The following is an 11,977-nucleotide window of genomic DNA, read 5'->3' on the forward strand; positions in this document are numbered from 1 at the left end:
TACAAACGCAAAACTTGGTCGCAAAATGATTTCTTTCAGTTCATATTAATGAATAGGCTGTAAACTATCCATGTTTTCTAACTAGCACTCGGCAAACATGCTTGCTAAAAGCTTTTTAAAGATAGCAGTCGAAACATAATTACCTCACCTTTTATCACTACCAAGCGTTAAAACAACAACTTTATTTTCGACCTTGGAGAGTGGGGAGTTTCATCGCCACAGGCGATACTCTACCCCATTGCTGGATGGAATGGGGGTAATAAAGTAACGAGCCCCTTCACAATAACGATCGAAGTCCGATGGTGTCCAGAAATGTCAGAAGAGCTTTGAGCGCAGAGCGTTGCTGGGCTGGATTGGGCCAGGGACCAAGCAATTTGGATAGGGAGAAAGGGCGAGAGTCCAGCTGACGAAGAGACTTAAGACTTAAGAGACGAAGAGAGAAGCGTTAAAACGTCCAGCGATACAATCTAAATTTGTAATGTACTTGATGAGTACTTTAAAGTACTATGACAAGTACTTTGTACTTTACTTTAAGTGTAGCATGGTATTTCGTACTGTACTTAAAGTACAACGGGTGCTAGGTACTTGGTACCTTACTTTAAGTACAGTTTTGAGGTACTTTGCTCATCACTGCCGCATATGAGCGGCGTTAGACATGGTCGCACTACAGATTAGTTCAAATGCTCACCAGTAACGTGTAGACAGTCAACTCAACAACAGAGTCAACATTGCAGCATAGTTGTCGAAGTCATGCTTGCTCGCGTTCTCGAACATTACGGACCTTACAGTACACGTAAACATCCAAATTTTAAAAAAAAAAGGGGGGGGACAGTGAGTGAAAGTGTACACATGTGTGTGTATTGTATGTGAGCTATGTTAGTGGTATTAGCTCACGTTAATACGTCAATATGTGAAGAACGCGCCACCGGACATTCAAAACACATATTTGGTGTGTGCGTGGCTAAAAGTAAATTTTTACGAACATATCTGGACTTTGAAAGATGTTTACTCTTAGAGTCAGTGCATTTTATGATAGACACTTGTGGCACGAATTGCGGGCATAGATTAAGAATACACAAAAAACTTTAGACTTCTCTACAAGTACGGTAGATGGTGAGTATGTACAGTATGAAAGCTTGTACAGATGCAGACTCACTATTTGCGACGGAACAGTATGGCAGAACATATATACATGCGCAGCGACAGGACAAATACACAACACGACAATACATAGTAAGCAAGAAAATTAAAACACCAATAGGGTGCTATTACCACTGAACTACCGAAGATAGCAACAAACTCAACACAGCCAAGAATACAGACATAAGTTTTTTTAGACACGGGCAGAAAATGAAACCACACAAAGCAACCAACGGCAGAGGCCAAGAATATGGGCATGTAGGGAGTAGAAATGCACAGTCCAGCCAGCTTGGCGTAAAACCACGACACAACTGGACACTACCTAAAAGTATACCATGGGCCCAGCTGGGCCCATGGTATATTTTTACAGGAGTTCCAGCACAATAAATCTGTGTTTCAAATTTCCACGATGAGATCTTGTACCGCACAGAAAAAGACCACTGGAGGGTATTTACTTACGGGGTTCTACCGGAGAACAATAATACGTAAATCCCCAATAGAATCAATGTATCCCATAATAACTGATTTCTTAGCAGGACTGAGAATAACTTGATTATCGGCACCGCAGACAAAAATAAGTGTTTTTCTGGAAGATTTTCAGGAAAACACCTCAAATGCGTCCGGCATAACTGAAACTTGCGTTTGGTGAATGGTTCTTCGCCACACAATTTACCGAGTCATAATTAATATTGAACGGGATCTGAAATCCCCGCTCTCGCAACTACACGAACACCTGGTGGCGGTTCTCTCTGTAAGCGGATCAAAAGGCTTTTAATTTTAGAATACATGGACTACTCTATGTCGCATATCTTCTGCTATACCTGAAACTGGCGATTGAGAAGCAGGAGCCACTGCCGCAGGTTCTCGAAGTGTCTTTTCGGCGCTCTTTCGCAGTTTGTCCACGTTTCAGCTGTCTGATGTGCTGGACTGCAAAGATAACGGGACGGCATGTATATTAATCGCAATTGAGAGTTTAAAAAAATGCAGAGGCCATTGGTCAAGCTTCGCATGCAGAATGCATCCTACATTGTACTATGCAGTATATGCGATTCGTTCTCGTACACGGAAGACAAAGCTAGTGCGCATAGAAATAAATTTATAATCAATTTATTCTTTTTTTTTTTCGCTTCCTTGTAGTAACTTTTCTCTGCACGTTTCGGATTTTGTCGCTGCCGTCTAGTTCACCCCAGTGCCGTGTATTAAAAGAAAGTCTGGCCATTAAGAGGAGCCTAAAAAGAGACTCGACCTGTCAATCAAACTTGGGCGCATTCCATTGGTTGCCGCTTTCCATGGGGAGCCACCATGACACCGAAATTTCTCCAAAATGGAGGATGGTGCTTGGAGCGGCGAAGTGAAGATTTCGTGACAATTTTTTTCACGAACTACTCTCGTTTGACTCTGTAAGTATACGTCCTCTTGTAACTAGCTGCGAAATCGGCTTCAACTTTCGCTCCGTCATCATTATTTACGCGAAAATGACATGTTTCGTCGCCACTATTAGGCCTGATGAAGACCTCGATAAGAAAATAGCATGAAGGGCGCCACTGATGCGTAAGATTTTGCATTATATCATTGAATTTTATTTATATATACATCTTTGGCTATTTTTGATTCCATCTACTTACGTTACGTGATTAAAAGTTCATACCGGAAGACGTCTATTACTAAGAAGCAGTTCTGCCGCTCTCCTGGCCAGTCAGTTCTGCCGGCAACCATTTCTGCAGTTCTGAGTCTTCCCAACATGCCTCTCTCCATGCATATGGCGTTGATAAAAGTGGACGCAAAATCCGTCGTTTTCGTCTGTCACCAGTGATATTCGTTTCAATTCAAATCAATCTAGGTTCTCCAAAATGGTGGCACTCAGTAAATAAGGGTGAGGTATGAGTACTGGATGTATGTAATAATAGAGAACTGTATTTCGACCTGTGATTGGCCAGAGAGCTCAAAAAGTTTGTGGAGCTCCAGGTATAGGCAGGTCCCATTAATGGCCAGACTCCCTTTTAATACACGGCACTAGTTCGCCCTGGTTTGCCCTGCTCCGGTCAACCCCCCTCCCCTGTCGTTTTCAAATGCAAATCATTAACGTCTTTCGGATGGGTAAATCCAAGCAGACACGAATACTCCCACTTCACTATAATCACGCTCCATTACAACAGCGCAGCAACATCGCACTTGCTCGCTGAGAGAGTTGGAAGGAGACAGATATCGCTTGGTTGCTTCTCCTGCATACATCCCCCCTGTGCAGTGAAAGCACGCTTTACAGGGAACGCCACGGAAGGACGAATACGCGCTTTTTTTTCCCCTACACCGCCAAAGCATTACAGTAGTGGGGCTGGACAAGGAAAAAGAAAGAAAAACCAAGGATAACACTCCTGTTGGTTACAATACAACGCGTTCAAAGGCGCTCCCACAGAAAACCGCCATGAATGTGGGCAAAAGCCCACTTGACTTGCAATGTAACGATTCTTCACAACGAACACAAATTAATGTAGAGCTCGTTATGGTCAGTTGAATTCACAACGTATTCTGGCAAACTATTCCACAGGGATATCGACCATGGAAAGAAAGAGTATTTGAAGACATCGGTTCTACATATACACATATTCTCTTACTTTCCTGCCGTGGGCTAATCTCGCTGAGACATATCTTGGAGGAAGTAAGTAATGATATGAATGCAATACACTCATATTATGATACACGCTATAAAAAAACTTGAGTCTGAGGTTTTTTCCTCTGAATACTCATGAATTCTGAGTCTTTCATGAGTATTGTCTGACTAAAAAAAAACGATCACGATCAACATGTACTTCCGCGCGGAATTGCTTGTTCATGACGAGGTCTAGATTTAAGTAAGTTACTCTTGTTGATGAAAATGAAGGCACAGCAGCCAGAGTTACTCCGTACCGTTCAAGGGCCCAGTTGGACAGAACAATGAAGTTAGTTTCAGTCCTCAGAACAGATTCAACTAATTGTTTCTTCTTCCATTAACGTCTAGGTTCCAGTTGACCTGCAGTTACTCCCCGAACTGTAATGTTTATGTCGGTGGTGAACGCTAACGGTCAGCTTCCTTTCGCTTCTTTTGATTTTCCCGTCTCATACGCCTACACCTACACCCAGGAAGTGTTGCAGCTATCCCTATATAACAATACAGTAAGCTACACAGTCGCATTCCTTCTTGGCAACTCATTTAATCACTTTTTGATTCCAACCATTTTGCGTTCTTGTTGACGATCCTCAAGCTTTCACTTTTGAAGTAACCGATACAGGGTAAGTAGTGACTGAAGGTATTGGGTAAGGTGCCTACATTGTTGCCGAAGCATAAAGGAAGTAAGAGTACGCACTCTTACAAAGGCTGCCACCAGCCGATAGAAGTGCGGTAGCAGAAATTCGGGCATCAGCTACATTGACAAAGCAGCTTTTTGCTTGCTTCTTAGGTAGACCGACTCTATGACAGAGAACTGGTGGAACGCACAAGAAGATCCATCGATTATCTCTGCTGTTCACAATTCGTGCTCTCTTGCCATGTCCTGTAAGAGACTTTCCTGAATGATCGCCCTTTTGCATGCTGGTCACAAATCAATGCATATGCTCGAAACGGTGGTATTGTGATGATCAATCGGTTGTGGCCGCAGTAGTGGCAAGGCATAAACCCTATATTTTCCGAAGAATGTACCTATTGACTCGAGAATCTGAGACTCCCTGGACTTGAAACGCGTAAACCAATCATATTATAGATGACACAGTCGGCTGCGATTTCATTGGCTGTCGCATGTGACTTTCCTCGTAAAAGTAGTGCAGGATGAGGTGACTGTCAAGGACAGTGCTGCAGGGTACAAGTACGAAAACATATACACCTTCATTTGCGATTCCGTGCTTTTGACGGTCACTCTAAGCGTAAGTTTCACAACGTCGCCTCTTCACGAATCATGTAAGTGCGACGTTATCATTCACGTGATTGGAATCTCACGTATTACGTTCAAGATAAAATCACTATTGGTGTTGGGATAAAGCACAAGTTATGTAGCAATACGATCTCTCTTCGTTCAAGTGCCCTGAACTTAACCCCTTTTTGGATTTCTTGCCGCTAACAGCTGCATAAAGACTGGTTTACACATGTGTGTAACTAACTAACAACGAGCATGAACAGAGAGGGTGAATAAGAATCTATTTTGTGTAGCCAGTGATAGTGGCATTCAGTCACGTGGACAATCTATAGTACACGGAGTCACTTATGGCAATTAAAGAGACAATATTCCAAGAGCGCGAAGTAAAACTACTTCGTCTCCCGTGCGACGTCCATCCCGTGACCAGTTTCTCGAGTTAATCGACAGCACGCAGTTTTTCTGTTAGATTACATCAAGAACGGAGCCCTATAAATGGCTGTGTTCTGGATATAATCTGAAACGTAACTTATCTGCTCTTACAGCTTCAAACTTCTGCCCGTATAGAGGTAAGGGGTCGAATTTCTTAACCGCTTATTCCGCTGCTAAAAAATATTCATAAAGTTCTAGTGGGTGACTTTCGCCGGCGTCGTTTGGTATGCTGACGTACCGAACTACGCGTTCATCTGCCATTGAACACGCATGTTGTACAAGGACTGCATCGAGGTCGATATGTGCTGAGGTGGGCAGTAATAGTTAATACTTTGTATTATAATACAATTTCTGTAATACTTTTGAAGATTTGTAGTAAGTATTATAATACTCGTTCTCTAAATGTATTTATATCTGCATTATAATACACAAAATTGAAGTATTACACGTATTATAATACTCTAGAAGGTGTAATACTTACTAAGAGGTCGTCAGTCTGACCTATACAGAGTGTCACCCGTGCACTTTATCAGTAACTTTCTTGCGTCTCGCAGACCTTTCGATACAAACGAGGCCCCAGGCAAATTCTCCCAAAGAAGTGACCTCAGGGTCAGAGGCTACTGGAGGTTCTCCTGCATTCCTTCTAGGACCAGTGTCCCTAAGGATGAGTCATCTCATTTATAAATTATAATGCCTTTGTCGTCTGAATTCCGTCTAGTCCAGTCACTCTTGTAGGCGGATACACCATGGGAGGTCACACAAATTTGGACAGCCCACTTTTTGTCGTCCACTCTGAACGAACTCTATGTCCTTAGCACCTATAAATATGAAAATAACTTTCGTCAAAAGTAAATATCACCGGAAGAAATGCTACATAAAGGTTTGAAACGCTATGTTGTCTTATATTGGTTGAATATAGGGAGAAAAAGAAGCACCGGCAATGTCGTTCTTAGCTTGAACACGACTATCGAGGACTGTCCCTTTGAGAACCTGAACCTGAACCTGAAATGCCGCCTGAAATAAAACGTGATTCGAGAATCTCAATGAGTAATGCACAATTTTTTTCTATTTTGTCTTTCTTGAGAACCCCCCAAGGTATGTGTCAATGTACTACTAGTATTACTCGTGTAATACACATATTTTCTGTATCGTGTGTTATAAGACCTCAAAATCAAAGTATTACGTATTAGTATTATAATACTGATTTTGAGTATTACTGCCCACTCCTGGATATATATATATATATATATATATCTTGAAAAGTTGGAGTTGGATCGGACGGCTACGTAATTATAGTTGAAATAAATGGGAGACAGAAGACGAAAGTAGGGGAAGTAACAAAAAAGGGGTTTATTAAAACTTAAAAATCATAAAAGTTAGGGAGGATGTCTACGTCACGGCGGAAGCTCCGCCTTCTTCGGGACAAAAGAGCTAAATGTTTAAATGTTTAATAAATTTTTGTTACTTCCCCTACTTTCGTCTTCTGTCTCCCATTTATTTCAACTATATATATATATATATATATAATGCAGGGAAAAAAGCCATTAAAGGAACAAATAAACGATACTAGATGTGTTTGTAATTCAAACTTACAGGTTAACATGGCTTCTATGGCTGCACGCAGAAAAACAGATACTCATGGAACGATGCGGCAGCACCAGAGGACACGTGTTTCGCCGTGTTTGCGGCTCGTCGGCCCTGGGTAGCTGCGCATCGTTCCGAATTGGCAAACCAGGGGTCACTCAGCGAGCGATATGCACCTGGGAGGGTGACTGAGCACTCCTCAATGCCACAGTGCAAGCCAGTGAATTATAATGCAGGGAAAAAAGCCATTAAAGGAACAAATAAAAGGACATTAAAGGAAAAATAAAGGCTTTTTTCCCTGCATTATAATTCACTGGCTTGCACTGTGGCATTGAGGAGTGCTCAGTCACCCTCCCAGGTGCATATCGCTCGCTGAGTGACCCCTGGTTTGCCAATTCGGAACGATGCGCAGCTACCCAGGGCCGACGAGCCGCAAACACGGCCAAACACGTGTCCTCTGGTGCTGCCGCATCGTTCCATGAGTATTCCATCGTTCTTCGTGCCCGATTACCTTTACTTGAGAATAGGCCTTACAGCAAAGATATCCTTGAATCCAGAGGAATAATTTTGTCAGTGGTTATCCTCTCCCATAACTGCGGGCAATCAAATCTGCCATATGGGGCTGACGTTTTGTCTCACGGAAGTGACTTCCAATAAAGTTAACACTCTGTTCGTGTACTTTCTCGCAAACAGGCGCATAATAGACATTGGTGACGAGTGGAGGGTGGCCGTACCCCAGAAAGTGGTCGGGGAAAAAGAACCCTGTTTCTACATACAGAACGACAGTGTGCACCCCAAGAAACCTGCATTCCATCAGAAGGTTTCTCCTCCTGTCAACGACGGCGTCGCCCACAAAGTCTGGAGAGCAAAAGAGTTCATCGTTCCCGGCATACTCATGTGCTGTATCGCAATGCCGGGACCCTTCTTGCAGTTTATGAGTCCTCGAAATCGTCTTCTCATGCGCATCTACCAAGGGTTACTCTACGTTGGATTCACTGCTTACGAAGTATATCGCCTGATCGAATTCGTTGAGGAGTACATGAATGAAGAGAAAACGTCACTGATTTGCTTCTTTCACTCGTTGGTCAATACATTTTTGTTTCCTTTCATCTACATTTATGTGGCCCGAAAAAGCGACTGTCTCTCTCCTCTCCTTAAACGCTGCGAAAACAAAGGCGTTCAATACCTAGACAGAGACGCCTTTTTCAACAAAACGATTACAAATATTTACCTCGCGGCGACCGTAGTCTTTATCCTCTTCTTCCACACACTGAACACGGTACGATCCAGTTACGAAATTTCCTGGAATTACAGCAACCGCACAATACTAATGAAGGCTGCGGTGATGATGGGCAAGACCGCTCACCACTTTGTGCTACAAACTATGTACTCAGGGCTGGAGTCACTGACTTATGTCCTTACATACATGCTGTTGGTGGAATTCAAACAATTGGCTGCAGAAATCCTAAGACTCTCGCAACTGTCCACGAGGACAGTCGCTACTTTGCAGGAGAAATATCGCGGACTTTGTCTCGTTACAGAAGCTACCGCTGAATTTGCCAACACCTTGCTTTTCCTCTTCTATTTTCGAACCGCGTTTGATTTTATGTCCTCCGTTATCTATTATGGGATGCAAAACGGGAGAGCAACCAAACGCTGGATATTGGCTTACGAGGGAGCTTTGACGATAATTAACTTGTTCCATAACACTATGATTGCGGAAGTTGCGGGGAAACTGGATGTCGAGACCAACGGGGCGCTGCACGTCGTGTCCAAAGTTCCTATCGAGCCTAAGGCGTACATGGACTTGATGTTTCTCCTGGAAGTTTACCGAAAGCGGCCCGCTAGTTTGGCTGGGTGTGGAGTGATGAAAGTCAATAGGGCTCTCATGTTCAAGCTCTGTGGCTCCACAGTGACCATTGTGCTTATCCTATTGCAGCTGGACCCCGCACTTACCAACAAAGTTCGTTTGTGATGTTCACGTTCCAGAAGCGGCTTAGTGTCTGCAACAGTGCATAAGTCCTGTTTTGTGATAGTTCTTTATTGAAGCGCAAATGTCATGACCACGACATATTAGATTATGTCCACCATGTCATAATCGATAACTTCTATGCAGGAGCCATGGGAGTTCCTGTTATTTTTCCAAGGGGGGGGGGGTCAAAGTGCTTGCAGACGGGGGCAAATCGTGCATTCTCCTCGCCTCTTTTCCTGCGGACGGACGCTGCGGACAGTGCAGGTGTTCAGATGTTCATATTATTATGATATATCTAAGAAAAATCATGAAGGCATACGCGTATTAATCAACAGTAACCTTGAAGTAACCTTGACGCTCCAGAAGAAGGTATGTCCCCCACTCTCGGTACGCCCATGGCAGGAGCCCGTCCGCGCGATTCGCTATGTGCGCTACACATTGGCCCGCAAGACCTCTATATCATGATATGACAGTAGAAATTTCAATTTTGAACGTGCAGAAGCGGCCGTAGATGACGACAGCAACAGCTCCCATGAAAACGTGTAGAATGGTGATGATAATTTACAACTTTAGAAACAACACATCTCCCGTGGGACATGCACCGCTTGTCCAAAAATCTGAAGGTCAGCTGAAGTACAAGGTATTCCGGCAGTTGAGGAAGCAGTAAACGGGCAGACCACACGCTAACTTCCAAATTGCGGCGCTGGGATGGGGTGCAAACGACATGGTCTCTGCAACCTAGTAGGGTCGTGGTCATGACAGATAACAATGATAAAGCATTAAAGGATGTGCATTTCTGCAACGTGTCACCTTGGATACTAATGTTTACACTTGCACAGTCCTTCGTGTCATCAAAAGGTGCAATGCTGTACTTACACAAGACTCGCTGTCTAATAAAATTACGTATTCTAGTGAATACGAATCCATCGTATGAGTATATGTAGTTGCCTTTCTATACTTTCGTAGTAGATCTCTAGGTAATGAGTTCATTGTATTTTATTTGACGAAGGGATCAAGAGACGTACACCTCAGGCAGCAAAATGTTGAAATGAATGCTCTAGATGCTATGTACAATGCGCGACCTTGCGTGGTAGCTCTTCAAATTATGTTTTCTGGGAAGCACTTCGATAGCAGATGTCGATGCTCCGATGTCAAACATATGTGATAGAAAGCAAGGCAAAACATGGTCAAGTTCGTTTATACCTTTTATATCCACATGAACCCGTGTCCTGCAGTGCGGTGTAGTTCTGAAAGACAAAAACCGAGACGAACGAAACACGAGGACACGAGCACTATAAATTTCTCAGTCTAGTCTGACACAAAGAGACAAACTGAAATTGGTTGAACAATGTGGTTTGAGCGGAAAATTAACCAAAAAATAACATATAAAGTCCGAACCCGAAGAAGATTCTTAGGGCGTGCCATACACATGTGCCAAGCAACAACACCTGGCGTTTGATGACATGCGCTGCGTCTTTGTTGTCCAGATTTTCATGAAAGGAACTACAAGGCTCATCCTCTGTATACGCTCTGTCTGATGCAGGGAAAGGAATGTGCGTAGCCGTTGAAAATGTTTTTGATTTATAGTGGGCATTTCTTTTTTTATTTGATATAGATTTATCTTTTTTAAAAGTTATGAGAGCAGCACAGATGCCGTTTTTGCAGATGGGTTATATGGCCAGGCGACCATTCTGTAGAAAAGAGTATGTAACTCCTAGGTGATGACGAACTATACCTAAAATTCATCAATTAGAAATTTTCTGGCACCTATAAGAATTGGAGGCAGTAATTAAGAAAGCCATCCTATGTTTTAAGAATCCTGGAACAGGCACATAATTTGAGATATGCGTCTCCAGGTTTTGTGGTGGAAATCAAACGATATACCGAGACCATTCCGTCGGGAGCACAGGAAGGACTCAATAGTTGCAGTGAGACTTTGAGCGCGCGTAAAAGTACAAAATAATACAGTATTTATGGAACATAGCAATGGTATCGACTCTTGCAGTAACTGCGAACCTTCCGTCTCCAGACATTATACAGTCTTCTGGAGGCACGTCATTCGTCTCCCAAGTCCAACAAGAACTCCCATCTCCAACCCCATGCACAAGATTCCTCGTGTACTACTCCGCGCTAGTAAATCCTCGAGATTCGATGCAGACAGTGACCTTATACTTTACCCAGGGAATATACGACCTACCTGTTCTTGCTAAATTTAAAATTATATATAGCTAAACGACAGGCCCATGAAGAACTGCAGGCAGCGCAGCCAATATGGGGACATGGACGACACTGTACACAGCCATTGTGGTCTTCCCCTGTAGCGGTTGCTATGACGCTGTGTAAAGTCTAGCACATTTGCTGAAACGATGGGGTGAAATGATGCATCCAGGTTTCGTCATGTGTGATGATTGATTGCAAAAATTCGTCCCCCTCGGATTGAAACCAGTTCAGCAGCTGCTCAGAGACTGCCATGCGCGCTTCTTTCTGGTCACAAGTGAAGTGTCGGGGAACCCATCTTGCACAGGCTTTGCGGAACAGTAAGTGGTCATGAATGATTGTCTCCACACTGTCGACACTAATATTACGCCGGGCCGCAATGTCCCGAACTGTTACTCGCCGGTTCTCGAGGATGGCTTGCTCAACGCCTGCGGTGTTTACTGGCGTGACTGCAGTCAGACGGAGGTGTCCATGTGGTTCATTCGTCACCATATCCCGTCCTTCGCCAAACTTTCTGCACCATTCGTACACTCTTCCCCTTGGCATCGTTTGTTCCCCATACTGTGCCCGTAACTTTTGCAAAATTTCAGCTGGATTGACGTTCTCCTTCACAAGGAACTTGATTATGCGTCGCTGTTCCACAGCTATACCGACACACTGCTCGCGGCCACGACATCTGCCACTGCTGCACGTGCCGCTGACCCGAGGAGGATTGCACTTTGTCCTCCGAAAGTTTTATTCTATTACATTT

Source organism: Ornithodoros turicata, chromosome 1 (assembly GCF_037126465.1).
Source record: "Ornithodoros turicata isolate Travis chromosome 1, ASM3712646v1, whole genome shotgun sequence".
Taxonomy (NCBI): domain Eukaryota; kingdom Metazoa; phylum Arthropoda; class Arachnida; order Ixodida; family Argasidae; genus Ornithodoros; species Ornithodoros turicata.